Source organism: Schistocerca piceifrons, chromosome 5 (genome assembly GCF_021461385.2).
Source record: "Schistocerca piceifrons isolate TAMUIC-IGC-003096 chromosome 5, iqSchPice1.1, whole genome shotgun sequence".
NCBI classification, from domain to species: Eukaryota; Metazoa; Arthropoda; class Insecta; order Orthoptera; family Acrididae; genus Schistocerca; species Schistocerca piceifrons.
The window spans coordinates 136810269-136833960 of NC_060142.1; positions in this window are offsets into that span (position 1 = coordinate 136810269).

The following is a 23692-nucleotide window of genomic DNA, read 5'->3' on the forward strand; positions in this document are numbered from 1 at the left end:
ATTTCTTTCAGTTGCCTTCTGTACTGTACTGTATTGTACTATGCTGTAGCAGTTATTTCTCTTTTGAGAATGAAAACATGGTCCAGGTACGGTGTACTCTTTCTATTACGTATGCGATTGCGTAATTTCAACCTTTGCTCATTTTCAAGCATTTATCTTAAGTTTCGTCGCTGGTACTTTTATTATAATGTCGCTAGTACATGTATAATAATGTAAAATGAAGCTGGAGGCTTGAAAATGACCAAAGATTGAAACTGACAAATCGGATATATGATTTTGAAAAATTCGGGTTATTAAGACCCTGTTTCCAGTCTCAAAGCACATCGAGGCTGTGAACCTCCATAAAAATTAAATTTAAGAAAGTTCTTTCTATGCTTAGTCCAAGTTTCATCGATGTGCGTTACTTGTCAATGACATAATGCGAAAGTTGCTTTCTTCCTTAAGTTTTTTACACGAGTGTAATTTTTTCTCAGCATGTAATGCAAATTGCCGCTGTAGAAATCCACGAGGTACAGAATTGATGCACAGAGAATATCCGTTGTTTATGATATGAGAGGTCTAGCGCTTCAGGGGCTAAAGTGATGTCGTAGAGTCTTTCTTACAATGTAGAGTATTCAAAAGAATGAGTTCACTGCGTCTCATGATTTTTTATACAAATACAGCAAGTCCTTACTTGCATACGCTCAATAAAATTCTTGAAAACGTTCATATGTTAGTCACAACAGTAAATTACGTAACATAAAATACAGAAGCTTTTCTTTGACAAATTTCGGGTTTAAAAATTTACCAAATAATTGGGAGCACTAGTACGAGAATAGGAAGTCTTCTGTTCTGGATGCAAGTTTTCCCAAGATGCCGTTAACAAAGATAAGTGTCAGATGTGCATCAGTACATGTGCAGAAAGCTTTCTTTGATAAAATGTCTTTCCTGATAAACTGCTACGGAAATGAAGAAGAAATGCGAAAGTGTCCGTCAGGGGTAGAGCACTGTATACTAATGAAGGTGGTCGATCGGGAACTTGAAGAAGAATAAAAAGGAAGCATTTCAAACATGGCGACGGCAAAGAATGTTAAAACATCAAGTAATTATATGAAGTACAAAGTGAGATAGTACTGATCAGAAATCTACCCTGAATGCTGATCAGAAGAGGGGACAGATTAGTGGAACATGTGCTATGGTATACAGAGATAAGCAAGTTATTGTCAGGAGGAACGGCAGAGAGGGGCAAAGACTAGAAGATGCAAAACATATTACAGAACATACTGATCTAATAGCTAAGTACGAATGAAAACCTAAACTCCATCCGAACAGGTCTCTGAAAGCCCAACGGCACCGGCCGACCGCCGCGTCGCTGGATGTGGATATGAAGGGGGGTCAGCACATCGCTCTTCCAGCCGTTGTCATTTTTCGTGACCGGTGTCGTTACTTCTCAGTCAAGTTGCTCCTCAATTGGCCTCACAAGGGCTGAATGCATCCCGCTTGCCAACAGCACACGGCATACCTAGATGACCAACCATCCAAGTGCTACTGTGTGCAGGACCGAGACTTGAACTCGGGACCTTTGCCTTTCACGGTCATATGCTATACCAACTGAGCTACCCAAGCACGACTCACGACCCGTCCTCACAGCTTCACTTTCGCCATTACCTCGTCTCCTACCTTCCAAACTTCGCAGAAGCTCTCCAGCATACCTTGCGGAACTAGTACTCCTAGAAGAAAGGACATTGCGGAGACGTGGCTTAGCCCCAGCCTAGGGGATGTTTCCAGAATGAGATTTTCATTCTGCAGCGGAGTGAGCGCTGATATGAAAGTTCCTGGCAGATTAAAACTGTGTGCCGGACCGAGACTCGAACTCGGGACCTTTGCCTTTCGCGGGCAAGTGCTCTACCAACTGAGCTACCCAAGCACGACTCGCGGCCCGTCCTCACAGCTTCACTTCCGCCAGTACCTCGTCTCCTACCATCCAAACTTCGCAGAAGCTGTCCAGCATACGTTGCAGAACTAGCACTCCTGAAAGAAAGGATATTACGGAGACATGTCTTAGCCATAGCCTAGGGGATGTTTCCAGATTGAGATTTTCACTCTGCAGCGGAGCGTGCGCTGATATGAAACTTCCTGGCAGATTAAAACTGTGTGCCGGTCCGGCCACCCAAGACGTTACTCTTCTTTACTGTTATTTCATCCCCCTCGACCCACACGTTTGGCCTGCCAAATTTACAGTGTCCTACTTTTCAGCCCAAGGCCTTTACAATACGAACAAGAGGCATGAAAACAAGAAATTAATGATACGAAGTTAAAAATCCCTTAAAATCCATGAGAAGGTAGTGGTATAGTGGTATTTACACAAAAATACAGTTTTCTTTGTTTTAAATTAAAGTCAAGTACTAACAAGTAAAGGTAAAAAGAAAAAAAATGAGGTGTTTCACACAGAATGAAAAATCATGGCGACGTTCATTAAAAGAAGCACTGCACTTTCACTAAAAGGCTGAAATACGCCTGGTCCATTGGGTAGGAAAGGAGGAGATAAAGTTAGATATTGGGGTGAGTTATGACAAGACTGAAGAAGAAGAGTAGACTGGTGAGTGGGAAGAGCCATGGTATGAAGAGGAGATGGGATTGGTAGAGGTTGGTAGGGAAGAGGGTGGCACGATGAAGATCAGGTATGGAATGGGATGGGTTGGAAATCATAGTTGCTAGAACGGATTACTGTTGGGGTGGATCCCGTTGGCTGGGAAAGGGAATCGGTTGAAGTTGGTTTGGATAGGTGTAGGAATAGTGAGATGTGTTTGAAAAGGCTGACCAATGGGGAGGGAGGAGGAGCAATACATTTGGGTTACTGGAATCTAGTTGGCGGATAGCGTAGGATGTGCAGAGGTTTTCGATGTCGGTGAGGAAGGTTGGAAATTTGATGAGATGGTAGGAATTTAAACGGAAAGCATGGTGGCGTGTATAATATTTATGGATTTCGTGGGATTAATAGAAGTTAGGTGTAGCGGATATCAACGCATCATTTACGTATTAGAGGATGAGTCGGATCAAGGTTTTGTAGGTGTGGAGTATAGTGGAGGAGTGCAAGCCTAAGGTCAGCTTATAGTAGTTTTAATCTGTTGTGGTCTTTCTGTTGAATGGTTAGTAGATGACGTTTCCAAGCTAGATGGGGATGTAGCGCTAGCCGGAGATAGTTTAGTGTGTCATTCAATGGAATAACACGGTTATAGATGGTGATGTGCACCGAAGCGCCAAAGAAACTGTTATAGATAGGCATGCTTATTCAAATACAGATATATGCAAACAGGCAGAGTGTGGCGCTTCGGTCGGCAGCGCCTATATACGACAACATGTGTCTCGTGCAGTTGTTAAATCGGTTACTCCTGCTACAATGGCAAGTTATCAAGATTTAAGTGTGTTGGAACTTGGTGTTTTAGTCGGCACACGAGCGATGGGACACAGCATTTCCGAGGTAGCAATGAAGTGGGGACTTTCCGGTACGCCCATTTCAATAGTGTACTGCGAATATCAGGAATCCGATAAAACATCACTTTTGCACCGTAACTGCGGCCGGATAAAGATCCTGCAAGAACGGGACCAACGACGACTGAAGAGAATCGTTGAACGTGACGGATGTGCAGCAATTCCGCAAATTGATGCAGACTTGAATGCAGGGCCATCAACAAGTGCCAGCGTGCGAAACATTCAACGAAAAATCTTCTATATGGGCTTTCGGAGCAGAAGACCCACTCGTGTACCGTTGATGACTGCACGACACAAAGTTTTAATCGTCGCCTGGACCCGTCGCCACAGACATAGAACTGTTGACTACTGGAAATATATTGCCTGGTCGGACGAGCCTCGTTTCAAATTGTATCGAGTGAATATGGAGACAACCTCATGAATCTATGGTCCCTGCATGTCAGCAGGGGACTGTTTTAGCTGTTGAAGACTCGGTAATGATGTGGGGCGTGTGCAATTGGAGTGATATGGTATCCGTGATACGTTTAGATACGACTCTGACAGGTGACACCTACGTAAGCACTCTGTCTGATCACCTGCATCCATTCATGTCCGTTGTGCATTCCGACGGACTTGGGCAATTCCAACAGTACAATGCGACACCCCACAAGTCCAGAATTGCTACAGAGTGGTTCCACGAACATTGTTCTGAGCTTAAACACCTTCGCTGGCCATAACACTCCCCAGATCCTGGCGTCTCGTCTCAGTGCGGCTTGTTTATTCCATACACCGCCACATTAACTCAGCTGTCAGCCCGAGAAGATTTTATCATTGAGATTCGCCGAGAAAGCCTGCATTCTCAGACATGCACAGCATATTTAAGACAAATTTGAGGGACGTCGTTACGTAGTGATCCAAAAGTTAGTTCCTGACTGAATGAGCGGTTACGTAAATAGTGGGAGATACTAAAACTGAACTAATCAGTAGTAAAAAAAACTGTGATTCGTAAAAGCATTTTATTTAATTCCATTGGCTGTGATTCCATAGTGAAAAATTATAATTATTACACCACAAAACACACTTTTACTTGTGTTTCAATTGTTCTTATTTTACGCGACGTAGATTTAGGGCCACAAATCCCCTTTACATTTTTACGCTGTTTCGAAGACGTTATTCGTGTTTTCTATTATACTGTGAAATACAAAATTGTCAACCATCACACAAAATTAATTGTCAGTCCTTCACACATAGAGTATTTGAACACACAGCAAAGAAATTAAATGGGGATACATTATTCATATAATATCAGACACTATGGTGAAGATGGGATCTTGTACTACAGAAGGGTGCTGTTTATTACACAACAGTCAGTCAGGGTTATTTAGTCATTCTCACAGTAACAGAGGATGGAACTTTTAGTTCAAATTGTGTTACTGAACACAACATATAGAGATGGAGAGACGGATCAGGTTTTCCTTTTATTATTACACAAATGGTTCTTGTTGATGTGTTAACGAACTGTAGAAATTTCATTATGTATATCTACATCTATATCTACATCTACATATACAGGGTGGTCCATTGATCGTGACCGGGCCAAATATCTCACGAAATAAGCGTCAAACGAAAAAACCACAAAGAACGAAACTTGTCTAGCTTGAAAGGGGAAACCAGATATCACTGTGGGTGGCCCACTAGATGGCGCTGCCATAGATCAAACGGATATCAATTGCGTTCTTGTAAATAGGAACCCCCATTTTTATTACATATTCGTGTAGTACGTAAGGAAATATAGTTGGTCCACTTTTTTCGCTTTGTGATAGATGGCGATGTAATAGTCACAAACATATGGCCCCCATCTTAGACGAACAGTTGGTAACAGGTAGGTTTTTTAAATTAAGATAAAGAACGTAGGTACGTTTGAACATTTTATTTTGATTGTTCCAATGTACCTTTGAGAACGCATGCAGTTACAGCGTGATTACCTGTAAATACCACATTAATTCAATAAATGCCCAAAATGATGTCCGTCTGCCTCAATGCATTTGGCCATACGTGTAACGACAGTCCACTCAACAGCGAGTTGTTCGCCTTCCGTAATGTTCGCACCTTCATTGACAATGCGCTGACGCATGTTATTAGGCGTTGTCGGTGGATCACGATAGCAAATATCCTTCAACTGTCCCCACAGAAAGAAATCCGGGGAACGTGCAGGACATGGTATGGTGCATCGACGACCAATCCACCTGTCATGCTATTCAATACCGCTTCAACCGCACGCGAGCTATGTGCCGGGAATCCATCATGTTGGAAGTACATCGCCTTTCTGTCACGCAGTGAAACATCTTGTAGTAACATCGGTAGAACATTACGTAGCAAATCAGCATATATTGCACCATTTAGATTGTCATCGACAAAATGGGCTCCAATTGTCCTACCTCCATAATGCCACACCATACATTAACCCGCCCAGGTTGCTGATGTTCCACTTGTCGCAGCCATCGTGGATTTTCCGTTACCCAATAGTGCATATTATGCCGGTTTACGTTACCGCTGTTGGCGAATGACGCTTCGTCGCTAAATAGAACGCGTGCACAAAATCTGTCTTCGACGCTTAATTGCTCTTGTGCCCAGTGGCAGTACTGTAAACGACGTTCAAAGTCGTCGCCATGCAAATCCTGGTGCATAGAAATATGGTACGGGTGCAATCGATGTCGATGTAGCATTCTCAACACCGACGCTTTTGAGATTCCCGATTCTTGTGGAATTTGTCTGCTACTAATGTGCGGATTAGCCGCGACAGCAGCTAAAACACCTACTTGGGCATCATCATTTGTTGCAGGTCGTGGTTGACGTTTCACATGTGGCTGTACACTTCCTGTTTCCTTAAATAACTTAACAATCCGGCGAACGGTCCGGACACTTGGATGATGTCGTCCAGGATCGAACTTTTCCGCAATTGGTAAACGGTCCATTTTAACACGGGTAACGTATCACGAAGCAAATAGCGTCCGCACTGGCGGAATGTTACGTGATACCACGTACTTATACGTATGTGACTATTACAGCGCCAACTATCACAAAGCGAAAAAAGTGGTACAACTAAAACATTCGTATTTCTTTACCTACTACACGAATATGTAATAAAAATGGGGGTTCCTATTTTAAAAAACGCAGTTGCTATCCGTTTATCCTATGGCAGCGCCATCTAGCGGGCGAACCATAGCGCCATCCGGTTTCCCCCATCAAGCTAGACGAGTTTCATTATTTGTAGTTTTTTCTTTTGATGCTTATTTCGTGAGGTATTTGGCCCGGCCACTACCAATGGGCCACCCTGTATACTGCGTAAGCCACCGTAAGGTGCGTGGGGGAGAGTACCCTATACCACTACTAGTCATTTCCTTTCCTATTTCAGTAACAAATAGAGCGAGGGAACAACTACTACATGTGCCTCGGTATGAACCCTAATTTCTCATATCTTATCTTCGTGGTCCTTAAGCGCAATGTCTGTTGGAGGGAATACAATCGTTTGGCAGTAAGCGTCAAATATGGGTTCTCTAAATTTCCTAAATACCCTTTCTCGAAAAGATGTCGCCTTCTTGCCAGTGAGTCCTATTTGAGTTCACGAAGCATCTCCGTAACATTTACGTGTTGTTCGAACGTACCGGTAATAACTCTAGCACGTCGCCTCTGAATTGCATCGAGGTATTCCTTCAGTCCGTGCTGGTACGTGTAATGTCCCCACAGAAAATACCCTCTACCACGCTCCAATTAATCATTGTCAATCAAACCATCCACATTCATTCACTTTGGAAAAGTATCTGACCTGATTTTCTCGTAACATATGCGGCGACAGCTAGACGACGCCAAAGTATTTTCTAGCGCGTTTATTCCTTGAAATAAGAGAGATGCATATATGCATTCTCCATGGTTGTTGGAGGGGTAACTAGGACAGCTTCTGGACGGTTTGTTTGAATAGAAAGAGAGTGTAAACGTAAAATAATTAAGACGTGGAATCACCGGAGATCTGAACATGTAATGGAGATGGATTTAATACACAATTTCCTTCATAAATAAGGTTTGTGACTTTTTGTTCCGGAGTGAACGAACGAATGAGTTTTTTTTGAACCATTTGATGATCACGTTGGCCCTGTAATTAGTGGGGAAGTTTCAGGTGTGTCGAAGAGAGCCTGCAATCACTGAGTCTGTGTTAAATCGTCCAAAAAGACTTCGTACACATCTGGAATTCGCCATCTTTCGTAAAAGGGACAAATTGTCCACACGATTGATTCTCCCGACTGAATACAGTGTTTAACAGTAATATTAAATGTAAAGATCATTTACAGCAAGCCAGCCGCTGATTACCAAGACGAAGGACTCCGCCAAAGACCCTATTTGGCTGATTTCACGTAATGAAATATTATAATAAAAACTGTACATAGATAAAGGATAGAAAGAGAGAGAGGGTGAAAGGGTCTTAAAGACAACAGATACACGTCTATACAGACAAGACATTACACAAAGTTAGCGGCTAGCTGCATTCATCATCTATTCATAGAGGAAGAGGAGACAACTTATTATTATAATGTTAAAATGGCCAATCCGTGATAGGACACGTTTTTGGACGTTGCTAAAATAATTTTGTTCTCTATTTCATGTCAACTACGATGAGCTAACCTAACTGACGCTTGGAAAAGAGAGGAAAGACTCGCAGGTGATATAATTGGATCTACATATAAAACCGAAAGACAGCACGCTGGGCGCAGAGAAAAGGCCAGATCTATTCTTTTGTTATTATAACTTGGTAGTATAGTTGACGTATGCGCATTTTTGTTTGGTGTCATTTGATTTTTGAACATTGATTAACTCTGTTCGTGTTAGATGTATTTTCATTGACCTGACCCAGTTGCATTTATCTGTATATGTACATTACGAAGGTAGACACAGAAGTACTTTTGTGTGAACAGAGTTATATATAGTGACAGTAGAGCATTTATATGGTTTTAACTAGGGCAATGTTTAGGATGAGTCAAGCAGAGCAAAGTAGCACGCAACAGCCTTCAGCTGTTAGCACTGATAATAGTGATGCAGTAAGAAGTGTTGTAGGACAGATGGCTGCAGATAGCGCAATAGAACGCCCTGTAGACACGGCTGGAGGTGTAACAGCAAGTACACAGCAGGGATGAGATCCATTGGTAATTATCATGAGACAGATGCAGATGATAACCGAGAGCATGAATACTTTGAAAACCGATATTAACGCGAAATTAGCCTCAGTTACTGAAGGGCAAAATGATTTGAATACGAAATTAGCCTCAGTTACTGAAGGGCAGGAAAATCTGAAAACCGATATTAAAGCACAATTCGTAACAGTCACTCAAACTCAAGAAGAAATGAAATTAGTCCAGACTGAGATTAAGCAGCAGTTACAAGACAGTATTTTCGAATTAGAGCAGCGGACAGAGGCGAAGACTAAGGAACTCAAAGATCAGGCCGAAGAGACGGAACGAAAGTTAACTGCGCAGATAGAATTGGTGAAAGCAGAATGTGAGGAATCTACTCACCGCGTACGTGTCGAAATGAAGGAGTATGTGGCTATTAAGATAGATACTGTACGGGAACAAGTGGAAATGGTTCCGCAATTAATACAAAAGGAAGACGCCATGTCATGTGCAATTGCGCAACTTCCCGAATTGGCACGTACACGGACTAACCTAAAGGAAAGCGTTGAACAACTGACAGAGCGTCAAGACGTTATAGACCACCAAATTAACGTACTAACGGGTAATTATCCGAAATCACATTAGAAAACAAAAGGCTAATGTGTGAAAACGTTGAGCAAAATGTTAAGGCAGCATTCCAGAGTTTATCTGGCAAACAGGAAGAGAATTTGTTTGCGAAAGGACTTGAGAAGGTGCGACACCAGTTAGGTGCTGATTTGGAACATTGGAAACAAACGATAGAAGAGTCGATGCGCGCTTCACAACAAAGCTCAGAACAAATGAATACAGGGCAGCAGCAGAAGTTGGCAGCGACTACAGAGCCAGTTACTGCCCATTCGCACACAATACCGACTTGTGTAAGTAATTCAAACATTAAATTGCCACAAGCGGGCTGTTCGCGTGAATTCTTATCTAACGGAGATTACGAAAGCCTTTGCCATGCCGAAGAAAAAATGATAAAGCATAGGCAATTCCAGATTTTTAACCCTGACAAAAGGGGGGTCCATCCAATTGTTTTTATTCGAAGTTTCAGAGGAGTGCTACCCAGAAATTGGTCGGAGTGGCAGAAGATCAGTTTTGTTACAGGATATATACAAGGTTCGGGGGCAATCTGGGCCTCGGACATGACCTCTGTTTGCTCGACATATGACGATTTTGAGAAGGCGTTTTTAGCCAAGTTCTGGTCAGAAGGGGTACAGGAACGCCTAAGGCAGGAGGTGCTCTACCCAGAGCCTTTCTCCTTTTCGACAGGAAGCCTTAGAAAGTATTTCGAAAAATATATAAATAAAACGAGATACTGGGACAGACCTATGCCTTTGCCAGACATAATAAACATACTTAAGGCAAGACTACCAACTAGCATCCGGAATCAATTGATTTACGGCAACGACAAAGACTTGGAGTCGTTCCTCACGACGTTAGACCATATAGATATTATCGAAGAGAACAACCAGAAAGCCCGTAATAACAGATTCCAATATAGGGAGATAGAACCTCCGCCAAACGGTAGGCAAGGTGGAAGTATGTGTTATGCCAATGGCGATCAATCGACACTTAGAAGGAATGAACAGAGATCGTTAAGTAATGGAGAAACTCCTAAAAATCTCAATAGTAATCCCGGCAATGGTCTTGCGAGGGGCTATTCAAGGAACAACAGCAACGGGAAAAGATACAATCCCGTGTGGGGGAACGAAAGAAATTTCAGACCCCAAGCCTGGAATAATAACGATAATAGGAAGTGGAATCAACCGGGAGGAATGAATTCAAATAGCCAACATCAGTGGGGACGGACATCTACGAATCAACCGGTAATTACCGAAGTGACGGATGATGTCAACCAGCAGACAAATCAAAATACAACAAACTTGTAAGGACCCACTCGTGCCCCGGAGGAGCGGTCAACAATTGGTTGAGGGGCAACAGGATATGTGTACCCATGTTAACGTATAATGATGGACGATTACTGGCAGATGAACTGACCGAGGACTTAGAACCACAAGATGAGGATAAGGAACAGGTGGCAGTAGCCGAAGTGCAAGTCATTATGGAGACCGTACGTATAGTGGCGGTTTTAGACACAGCTGCAACCACAAATGTTATTTCGGAGGCACTATTCAACAGGATCAGAAATATAAGACGAGTACCAATTTTTCCAGTTCAGAATTGCAGAATAATAGGCTCCGTTGGGGCTCGATCGGCTAATGTAAAGGTGCAGTCACTACTTGGTGTGGAAGTCGGAAATGTAGCAATATTAAGCACATTCCTTGTTGTGAAAAATTTGGTGGTACATTGCATTATCGGAGTTGACAGCCTACGTCAATACGGAAGCAGAATAGATTTTAAAACAGGAAAAATTGTGTTGAATGTTAATAAACAAGATATTGAGTTGGAGTTGTTGAGAAAAAAAAGCCTTACGAGAAAATATAATTGTGGGATCAGTGTGGAAGTAATCAGGATGGCCCAAAATTCTAAAGAGCACGTAATTAATGAGTTGCAAGTCAAAGAAGATTTCGGTCAATTAGTGTTTGAAAAGTTAAATGAATCCGACTGCATTATCGAAGATCAGAAGAAGCAGCTCAATGAATTATTATTCACGTATGAAAACGTTTTTGATGAAAGGCCAGGAGTTTTTAAGGGATACATATGCCATCTCTACGTTAAGCCGCACGAAACGTATTGTAGAACTTTCTATCCTGTTCCCTGGAGGTTAAAGGCTCAAGTTCAAAAGGAAATAGATCGCATGTTGAAATGGGGTTTGATCGAACCCTCTACAAGCCCATACTGCTCCCCATTGTTAGTCGTGCCAAAAGCAAATGGGACTGTTAGGCTGGTACTCGATGCCAGAGAAATAAATAAAATCATAATTCCAGTGAGAACACATCCGGAAAACATAGACGAACTTATACAACGGTTCCAGGATGTTCAATATTTGACGAGCATTGATTTCCGGAGCTCTTATTGGCAAGTCAAGCTGGATGAGTCATCAAGGAAGTATACGGCTTCCATTTATTCTGGAAGAAGTTACCAATTTACTGTAGTTCCTTTCGGACTCAACATTAGTGCCGGAATCTTTATAGCAGCTCTAGATTATGCCCAGAACTCAGAAGCAGGATAACAGCGTTTGTTTATGATTTGCTTATTGCATCGAAAACTTGGGAGGAGCGTATTACCTTACTGAACCGAGTGTTAGACGTGTTCAAAACCATGGGAATAACTGCTAACCTACAGAAATCCCATTTTGCAGTAAACAGAATCAAGTTCCTGGGGCATATAATTGACGCAAAGGGAATTTTACCAACCAAGGAGAAGCTAATTGCGATTATTAAGTTTCCAACACCCAGAAATAGGAGGCAATTAAAAGGGTTTATGGGTCTTGCCTCATTTTTTAGAAGATTCATAACAAATCGGGCGATGAACGCAGTAGCTCTAAATAATCTGTTGAAGAAGGATGTGCCCTGGCTCTGGACATTAGAGTGTCAAGAAGAATTCGAAGAGATAAAGAAGCAATTAGTAAATGCACCGCTTTTGTACCATCCAGACATGCAAGAAGAATTTTACTTGTCAACAGATTCTTCGAATGTGGATATTGGAGCCGGCCAAAGTGGCCGTGCGGTTAAAGGCGCTGCAGTCTGGAACCGCAGGACCGCTACGGTCGCAGGTTCGAATCCTGCCTCGGGCATGGATGTTTGTGATGTCCTTAGGTTAGTTAAGTTTAACTAGTTCTAAGTTCTAGGGGACTAATGACCTCAGCAGTTGAGTCTCATAGTGCTCAGAGCCATTTTTTGTGGGTATTGGAGCGTGCCTTTTCCAAGTACGCAAGATAAATGGACAGCTCACCTTCTGTCCTATTGCGTTTGCTAGTCGTGTTTAGTCCAACTGTGAACGAACTTACACGACGACAGAATTAGAGGCTCTTGCGGTCATCTGGGGATTTAAAAAATTTCATTATTATCTATATGGGTCAAAGACTATCGTATATTGCGATCATCAATCATTAACGTTTATACAAACGTGTAAACTGTTACACCCCAGACGCTAGATGGACTCTCGCTCTGCAACAATACCAATTTAAGATCGTGCATGTCTCAGGACAGCAAAACATTATTGCTGACGCTCTATCAAGGTCACCACAGGGATTGACCAAAGACATTGAAGTAAATAATAACTCAGAATTCCCTGTATTGCTGCTGTAGGAAAATCCATATAAGATGTACTACGTCAATTTGTGTGCGCATATGGCACAGTTACAGAAAAGAGATGCTAACTGGGGAAGTGTCATTCAAAGGTTACAACAGCAACCTTCGGATCAGATGGCAAATTATTACATGCTGGTAAATGGCGTATTATTTTTCCGCTATGGAAGGCCAAACAAAGTCCGTTGGTGTGTTTGTATACCTGAGGCGAAAATAGAGGAACTCGTATGGTTCACCCATTTAACCTGGGGACATTTCGGTGCGAAAAAATGTGCAAACAAGATAAGTGTGTACTGCTATTTTCCCAGCATAAAGCGCAGAGTGCATGAGGTCTTGAAGAAATGCATAATCTGTTAAAGAGCAAAGCCGGATTCAAAAGGGAGTAAGCACCCATTATGCTCTATATTAGTCCGAGAACCAAAAGAATTAATTTCGTGCGATCTGTGTTGACCGTTACCTACTTCAAGAGGAGGTGTTAGATATGTGTTGGCATTTCTCGATGTGTGTACGAAATACGTAAAGCTATACCCGATAAAGGCGGCTACAGCCAAAGTAATTGTATTAAGATTGACAAGGGATTATCTTCCACATGTTGGTATACGTAAGGCGATAATAACAGACAACGCTAAGATATTCACGGGACTCCGATGGAAACAGGCTTCGTCTCAAGTCGGTGTGAAACACGTAATAACATCATTTTACCACCCACAAGGCAATTTGGTTGAGAGAATTTTTAGAGTTCAATCGATTTATGAGGACCTATTGCCATAATAAGCAGACTGCGTGGGCAAATTATGTGGAAGAATTTGAGCAGATATACAACAACATGCCCCACTCCTCCACTGGATATACACCTCATGAATTGATGTTCGAGGCAAAAGAAGAAAACTTCTGGACTGAACATATGCCCAAAACTCAGGAAACTGAGATGCCTTGGGAAGAAAAAATAAGGCAAGCCATCATAAATATGACACAAAAGGCTGATCAGAGAAAACAACAATATGACAAATTAAAAAAAAGGGTACAGGCATACCACGTCGGAGAGAAGGTATTAGTCAAAAGACATACCAAATCATCCTTAATAAAGAAGAGTATAAAGAAATGGGAGTTATTATATACTGGCCCATACATCACTCTACAAATTCCGAACCCTGGGGTTTATCTGTCAGCATACCCGGGATCTAACAAACTTAAAGGGTTATTTTCCCATAACGACTTGAAAAAATTTAATGAAGATTAGAAGATAGGGAGAAATGGTGTTGCGAGTGACAGAGATGAACGCTTGAAAAAAAAAAAGAAAGAAAATAAACTGTGTGTGTTGAGTGTCAGAAAACTTTAAAGTGAAATAATTAATCAGTGACACAGATTGTAGAAATAGTGACTAACTATTACTATCGAGTGCTGCAAAGAAGACAGTGGAGATTGGCTTCACCTGTGTTTGGGCAAACATGGAACTTTAGCATTGCTAATGTCATCAAGATTTATAAAGGATCTGAATGACCTTCAAGAAGAAAGAAATGTTTTCCGAAAATGACGCTGCATAATCAAAAGAGGTTCCCAGTGAATGTTCATATATAATTTCAAGTGCACGCTTAGATGTGTAAACGTGTGAAGTGATGCGTTTAGGCAGTGAATCATGAGTGACGGTTAACGCCGCAAGGATAATTTCCCGCGCAAAACAATTGACGCCGGCGCGAGAGTTAGAATCGATATAGACGACACAGATATGCTTTGTAAGAGACTCGCATCAAACGCGAGGGGAAACTGATTGATGTGAACTTCAAAAAAGTGTCATAATTAGACGTTAAGAGTTCTTGATTTATTGTTGAATGTCAAAAGAAACTAAGATTCATAGAATTAGTAGTTATTTAATGGGTCTTGTTCACTTTGGAATTTTGTTTGAAAATCCATTTCCATATATGTGCATGTACGAATGCCGGATGAATCAGAGAATAAATGAAAGAAGAGAATCCACATTCCTCACTACTAATAACTTTTCCATTACAGCAATCAAGCGGAGAAATATATGTATTTAGGATAAAATTTTTATGAGTATAGATAAACGATATGACTTTTCAAGGAAATAACGGATTATGTCTTTGTATAAAATGAACCACACTTTCCATTATTCGATGATTTGAATCCAAAATCTACTGCAAGTTGCATGAATCCTTTAAATTACGAAGAACAAATCATTGACAGAAAATGTGTCAGAATTTTTGGACTTACAAGCACAAATGGTGATGCGAAGTCCAAAAGAAAATTCAAACTAGAGTAATTATTATGATGTTTTCGGCAACAGCATTAGTCAATGGATAAATGGAAACTTTAAGTCAATGGCTAAATTCTTTGCAGTACATCGTAAGAAAAAGGATGCATGAAGCAATAGGGATTTTGTTTTCAAAAAGTAGAATCTTGGATGGTGGAACCTAACCAGTTCTTTTACAGGAAGAGTTTCCCTTTCGGTCATTGCTAATTCTTTTGGAATGAATGTTGCATGTGAAATCTGGTATCACTGTTCCTTCTACTCTTCCCATTGTGGGCCGCGTAGAAGACCGACTACAAATGTGGACGTCGGGGACATGCAAGATCCGGGGGAGTTTCAGCATCGCAAGATATTGTCCTGGAAACAAGATTGTAAAAAAAAAGAAACTCGAGTTATTTATTGTAATTTTTTTTTCTAGAGGCACAAATCACTCTTCTCCAAATCGTTATATAAATCGATACCTATCTTTCTCTTAGAGATCAATTTCAAAATTATTTTTTCTCTTCTGTAGGCTTTTCTATCTTCAATGTACCGTAGGCTGGGGGTCTAGGCTTAAGTGGTTTTCCAAGGTCTCCCTGCTTAAGAAAGTTCCCGAATGGGTAGACCCTGATAACAGTCTCATGAAAGATCATCTTCCTTGGTTCTGCACAGCAAACATAACACCTTGACGCACGTAAAAGCAATACAGCCGCGGTACCTGTCTCTTCATTTATTTTGTTTCCAGTGTTTATTTCTTCGTCTGTCTTAAACATAATTATTTCTTTTTCAGTCGGAGGACTGACACTCATCACTTCCGGGTTACCCACACTAATAGATAGCTCGCGAAGTGTGTTCGGTAAATCAAAATTAGGCTCACAAACTTCGCTCGCTGCGAGGGGCATTGTAATGTCCCCACAGAAAATACCCTCTACCACGCTCCAATTAATCATTGTCAATCAAACCATCCACATTCATTCACTTTGGAAAAGTATCTGACCTGATTTTCTCGTAACATATGCGGCGACAGCTAGACGACGTCAAACTATTTTCTAGCGCGTTTATTCCTTGAAATAACAGAGATGCATATATGCATTCTCCATGGTTGTTGGAAGGGTAACTAGGTGAGCTTCTGGACGGTTTGTTTGAATAGAAAGAGAGTGTAAACGGAAAATATTTAAGACGTGGAATCACCGGAGATCTGGACATGTAATGGAGATGGATTTAATACACAATTTCCTTCATAAATAAGGTTTGTGACTTTTTGTTCCGGAGTGAATGAACGAATGAGTTTTTTTTGGAAGCATATGATGATCACGTTGGCCCTGTAATTAGAGGGGAAGTTTCAGCTGTGTCGAAGAGAGCCTGCAATCACTGAGTCTGTGTTAAATCGTCCAAAAAGGCTTCGTACACATCTGGAATTCGCCATCTTTCGTAAAAGGGACAAATTGTCCACACGATTGATTCTCCCGACTGAATACAGTGTTTAACAGTAATATTAAATGTAAAGATCTTTTACAGCAAGCCAGCCGCTGATTACCAAGACGAAGGACTCCGCCAAAGACCCTATTTGGCTGATTTCACGTAATGAAATATTATAATAAAAACTGTACATAGATAAAGGATAGAAAGAGAGAGAGGGTGAAAGGGTCTTAAAGACAACAGATACACGTCTATACAGACAAGACATTACACAAAGTTAGCGGGTAGCTGCATTCATCATCTATTCATATAGGAAAAGGAGACAACTTATTATTATAATGTTAAATACGGATCCCAAACACTTGAGCAGTAGTCAAGAATACGTCGCACAACCGTCCCCTATGCGGTCTCCTTTACAGGTGATCTACTATTTCCTCAAATTCTCCCAATAAACCGATGTCGACCATTATTCTTCCCTGCCAAAGTTCTCACAATTTAAGCTGGTGATCAGTTTGTTCTTTATTGTGAAATCGGTTTGGGTTCAAGACCTTTATGCAGCATGTATTGTACACTCGCGACGGACACAAGAAAATTTGAAGTACAGCTGTGGTAATATTAATTATTTTTATTTCCAGACAAAAATGAAATGAAGTTAGACAAATATTGTATTTATAAATAAATTTCAGTCATGCAGAGATAGATGCACGGAATTTCAGTTGCAGATAGCTATTCGAAGAATACCGAATATAAAGCGACAAACGATCACCAGCAAAAGTTAGCCTGAAACATCGATGATCCGTATATTCTGTAGATTTAAGTCGAGTCAGTCGATTCTAGTGACTAGTGTTAACTTCGGAACAAGACACCATTAAAATTTTAAGCATGTTTTTTGCTTTTCAGTTTGAGACTCTCATTCAAAATTCCATATGAAACGCGACAGATCTGTGGCGATATATCACATAATGCGAAGAACAGGATGACCCGTTGTTTTCGACTTCTAGAATTTATGACAGTCTTTGATTGCAGTTTTTTTTTAAATTTTATAACTGGTTTCGATCTATATGATCATCGTCAGTAAAAAACTTTACTTATTTCCAGTGACGTCGTTCCTGCTGTCTTCTTCATGTACGTACAGCATTAAAGTAAGTATGATACTTTAACTATGCTTAGTATAGATTTTGCGTGCGTACGAAACCAGCATGAATAGTTCCTCATACACTTTTCAGTGGAGTAACGAATGTTTGGGCCCATCTGAGTTCAATGAGACTCACAAGAAATACTTCTCTAAGAAGAAGATTGCAACGTTTAATAAATGAGGGATTCAGCAACATTCGAAGTGTGGTAGTCTACATCTACCCTTAGAATTTTTATTTGTTGCAGTCAGGCATGTGTTTCTCTGTCTCAAACAAGTACAAATCGTCATGAACTCCAGCAGGAATTACTTGCACTTAAAAGCTCTGGCGTGACAGGGTGATGATATTATAATAAGTAAATATAGCCTTGTGCAGAAGCACTATGCGTAATGAGTATTGCAATCAGATACGTTGGGCGTCCTTGTGAGTGAACTGTTGTAGTAACTGCACCCACTGTTCACTTTAAAGTATAAAAGCACATGTGACATTCTTACAAAGGAAATGTTGAAGTCTTCAAAATTTGCATCATTATTTCTGCGAGCAAGAAGGAAAGTGTAATATTCTCCGTTTCTTACAAAAAAGTCTCTCTCGTTTCAGCGGAACGATTTAAAAGAGCATTTACATTAACCAAGATTAAAGGGGATTGGTGATGCCGATTTCGCTGACCAAGAGGCTACGTCAAGTTTCCGATGGGGAAATTTGCGAGTTGATTAACGAGCTAAGGTCCAAGCCAGCCTTACCACTCTTTTAATTTGAAAGAGTTTAACTCTGCTCGAGGAAAAATCCTTTAAGAACTCTGGCGTTCAGACGGAGAGAAACTGATGAAACGATTCAAGGTACGTAAAAATATTCAGTTCCACGCTATTTCAGAAGTCAAAAACAGTAGCTGTGTAGTAAATACTGAAAGCTCCCTAGAAACACAATATTTTACTATTTTATGCTTGAATTTTCCATCTAAGACGTTAATTACTACATATAGCTCTGACGCTTGTCAGAGGAGGATTAGAATTGCTCGAACCGTCAACAACAGGGTCGTTAGAGACGTCTCACACGCTGAGAATGGACAAGAAAATTGCAGTGCCCTTTTCGTTGGAACCATCCTGGAATTAGCTTTAACTGAATCTGAGAAAACAAGAAACTATAAATAGTTTGCCCGTACTACACTGTCCAACGGCATTAATGTGATCGATCACCTGTCAAAAGCCTGAATAGCGACATTTTGCAGCGCGTACCGCAACGAGGCGTACAGGAAAACGGTTCCGGCAGTTACCGACAGGGATTTGGAGCCATGCCGGCCACAGTGCCGGTGCAAGCTGCACTAGGTTTCTTGGTGCAGGATCCATGACTCGAACTACCCGATCGCGGTGGTCCCAGAGATTCTCGACTGGGTTTATATCCGGGGAGTTTGATGGTCAGGGAAGTACTGTAAACTTATAATGGTGCTCTTCGAACCTCCCACGTAAACTGCGATTTGATGGACGCTTTGCATTGTCCTGGTGGAAGAAGTCACAGTGCGTGGAAAAACAAACTGCATGTAGTGGTTGGTCATAGTCCCAAGGATAGATTCATAGTTGCGTCGATCCAATGTACCTTCCAGAACGACGAGATGAAGCAGAGTATGCTTGTTGCAGTGTGTATGCTTTCAGACGTTTTACGCCGTACACCTCAGCGGCCATATGTCGGATGAAGTATAAAAGGTTTCATCCCGAAAGGCAACCTGTCGCCACTCTCTGGATGTCCGGTAGCATTAATGGAGTGCTGATTCCAGCCTTCGCCACCCATCAACAACACTCAGCACGGATGCATGAACCTGGAGCGTGCTGCTGACGCCTTTACGCAGCAATCTTCGCTGAACGGTAGTTGGGGAGACACTGTTGGTAGCCCCATGCTTCATCTTGGCCGTCAGCTGCTCAACAGCCACATGTCTATTCGCCCGTATAAATCTCCATCGTTCATCCCTGTCATTTCTGGCCCGTGCTGCACTACAGGTGCCTCGGCGCCGGTTTTGGATAACTCTGTTTTGCCATACACGATATACTTTAACCCTGGCGGCAAGCGAACGATTTGCAAACCTAGCCATTTCGGAAATGCTTCCATCTTTGGCCCGAAATGGAATGATCATAACCTTTTGGCTGTCACATAAATCGTACCATATTCGCATTACTACTACAACTTGCCCCCGCCCCCTCCCACTGGACACCCTTTATATACCGTCCACTGCCAGTGCTACCACCTTGACGTCTGTGACTTGACGTCGAACACAGGCGATGCTCGCGTCAATGTAACTGGACCAGTAGTACATTAGTCTACAGGCATATAAGCTAATGCCAATCTGTTATGTCGTTTATTGTGCATCCGATGCATCCTATATATGTGTGTACCAGGTGCTGCATTATTCTACATCTACATACATACTTCGCATGCCACTTTGGACGGTACCCATTGTACCAGAATTATGGATTTTTTTCTTATTCCATACGCGTCTTCAGCTCCTCTATATATACTCAGTCTCTCTTGTGTATTTCTCGCCATCCTTGCACGAGACGTGCGTTTGGGGCAGCATAATGGTCAAAAACAGTTTCCCTAAATTTACTCCTCAGGGTTTTTAAGACAACTATGCATTCCTCAAATGGATTCCCGTTGAAGATCTGCAAGTACTTCCATTACACTTTCATCTGTGTTATACCGACCCATAACGCTCCTAGCTGAACGTTTCCGAATTAGCTCGACGTCTGTTGTGATTGATACGATGTAACGACTCCAAACACTACAACCACAATCTACAGTTTGTAACACTGCAGTTCCATATGTTATTTCCCTTAAACATGTTCCGCACTTACCAAAGTAACCGGAACACTAACGGCCACAAGGCAGAAAATTCCGCTGTTGCACTTGAATTGTAGTGAAACAATATAGTTAATTCCGCCGCTCGGCGGCTCGATTTCACCATTACAAACACACCGTGTTGCTCACAGATAAAGCTCCCCGACGGCGAACGACCGAAACGAACGACACAACATGAACGGACGTGGCATGGGTACTTAACACACCACTCAGCTTTGACGTCTTGGGTCGGTGAGCCACGAAGCTCGTAGCCATTGGACAGCTCCACACACGCTCCGACACTGCGCAGGGACCGCCAGCTAACCTAGCCGACTGCACCGCACGGAGATATCATCCCTGATCCGCACCAATCGACTGACTGCCCTCATAATGCCGACAACATCTAGTCGCCGGCCGCGGTGGCCGTGCGGTTCTAAGCACTGCAGTCCGGAACCGCTGGACTGCTACGGTCGCAGGTTTGAATCCTGCCTCGGGCATGGATGTGTGTGATGTCCTTACGTTAGTTAGGTTTAAGTAGTTCTAAGTTCTAGGGGACTGATGACCTAAGATGTTAAGTCCCATAGTGCTCAGAGCCATTTGAACCATTTTAAAAATAGTCGTCTGTGGAAATAACGCCAACTACACACACAACCTGACAAACACTGGCGCGAAGACCGGAACGATACCCAACAGTAACTAAGCGAAGACCGGAACGATACCCAACTAACTAAGCATGCACGAAGACCAATCGGGAATCGATGCACACACACACACACACACACACACACACACCCGACTCATGAACGATCGGTGGTCCGGTAGGACGACTGACCGACGATCCACCAAGACATGCATGGCGGCAACGGTCGGGCGAGCCATGTCGACGCAGACCTCTCAGCTCCAACCCAACTGCACTAGTGCCGCTTTGCAACTCCCCGACTGGCAGGTCCAGACTGCACTCCAGACGCGTTGCAACTGACTGGGAGCCCGAACTCGCGACCCGAACTAGCTTACGACAGACAACGACCGGGAAGTAATAGCAGTCGAGCAAAGATGCTACGAGAGTGGTATATCGATACGCGCTGGCAGCGCCTCTCACGGTCAGGCAATGCAGCAACTCAGTGACACCAGTAATTTAAATTATCGTAGTGAGGTAGAAGTACGTTAAAAACAGGGTGTAAAATACATGATGGCGGGAACACGAGCCACGCACGGCTCACAGTTCTGTATGTTATTTCACTTAAAAATTTACCGCACTTACCCATAACCCTTCCACCAAATGTAAGTCATCCGCTCGAATTCCCAGTTGTTGATTTTACGTTGTCGTCCCATTTAATATGTTTTTTCTTAATATCTGTATGACTAAATGGATAAAACGCCACCGGATATCAACTGAGGGTTGCCTCTCTGCCGCCTTCCAGGGGCAAAAACGTTTCATTTTCGGTACTTCATATAATTATTGCCTAAGATTAAAAAAATTTGTACATTAAGAGGTATAATCTTACATTAAAGTTTTAATACAACTCGTCTAATACTTGACTTATTATACATTGTGTATATGTCTTGTAGACCTCCAATAAACTTTCTTCTTAATTTTAAACCATTTCGAAACATCTTCTCGGTGATGTCTCACATATTAACGATATAAGTGCGACATTTACTATATTGTCTCTGTTTATCCAGCAAAATTCTTCTTCTACTATATATATTAGCATCTTCTTTTAAGCAATATCCGCATATAAGTCTAAAGGTACCTGCAAAATTATTTCATTGTTCGACACATAGTTCAGGAAATAGTACGTCATAAACACTGACATGCGTGAAAACCTACACTTCCTTAAAACGGAGCTCCAGTTACTCAGTGCATGGTCATCAGAATGTAATAATCAGAGCACTTTGCGCCTTCCACCAGATCTTAAGCGTTTCTTTCTTTCACATTTTTCTAAACTTTTACTCTGTTCAAACACCAATAAAATAATGAAAAGAAAACAGTTTATCAGCTCTTAAATCTTTATAACGTAATCACATTTCAAACTGTTTTATATGTGGGAGTTTGATTCTTTGAAGAGAGGGGAAGGAGGAGTTCCCCGTTACCTCGGAATACCTATACGATGGCAAGTGCTGTAGATATTCACCAGTAATTTTGTAATCAGATACTATAAAGATATTTCTCGTTTTTATATGCATTGTCTTACATTTATCGATATTTGAAGAAAGCTCTCATTCAAAACTCGAATGGAAGTAATGTTCCACTCTTTGTGGGACACTTTCCGTTACACAACTCAGCTGTCAGCGCACAATTTTATAATGCTGCTGATCCTATCTGATACAGATTTTATATAGAATAAAGCATCACAGGTCCTATTACGGTTCCTCGAGACACACTACTTTCGTTTCTGTGGAACATTCGCTGGCCAGTATAACGCTTTAGGTCCTTTTAGCAAATATGCCTCGAGCAACTGTTGTGAATATAGCTAGCTTTGTTTTACATGACGATCTTTGTTTTCTGAATCTGAGGTGATTCACTGTGTGAAGCCTGGTTACCTCCAGGAACGTCATAATTTTTGTACTTAGGTTGTGCTCTAGTACCCTGCGACGTACTGCCGTTAGCGGTGATTGTCTATATGTTCTTGCATCCGATCTAGGATATTTATTTAGAGTGAAAGTTGTCGGTCTAGCTGTTCGTGGCGGTTTCCGCAGGAAGTTTTCGGCATTACTTCGCAAGGATGCTTGCCCTTACCGCCAATGACGAACCCACGGTTTACCCGTTCGATAGTGGGCTGGTTAAATTCACGACCTACTACTGCCGTATGATCTGGGTATCTTAGTGCTATCAAGTTCTGCGACCGAGATGTCAGAAACGGATGGTCGTTAGAAACGCTGGAAGGGAGGAAGCAGCGTTTACGGTCCCATCCACCACAAGGTTTTTATAGACTGAGTTCGGATTGCTGAGGTATATCGAGCGTCCTGTTTTCAAGGGTACAATCCGATCATTTACCATAAGATGCTCACGGGAACGGCAGAGAACTTAATCTGGATGGCCGAACGGAAATGTGAATCGCGGTCTTCCACTGCGACGCCTCACTCGGTAACAACTTATAGCATGAGTAGTTAGACGAATTGCATTAAATTAGAAGGTGTGCCGCGGATCTAATCAGAAAATTATTTCCTCGAGAGCCGGCCGCTGTGGCCGAGCGATTCTAGGCA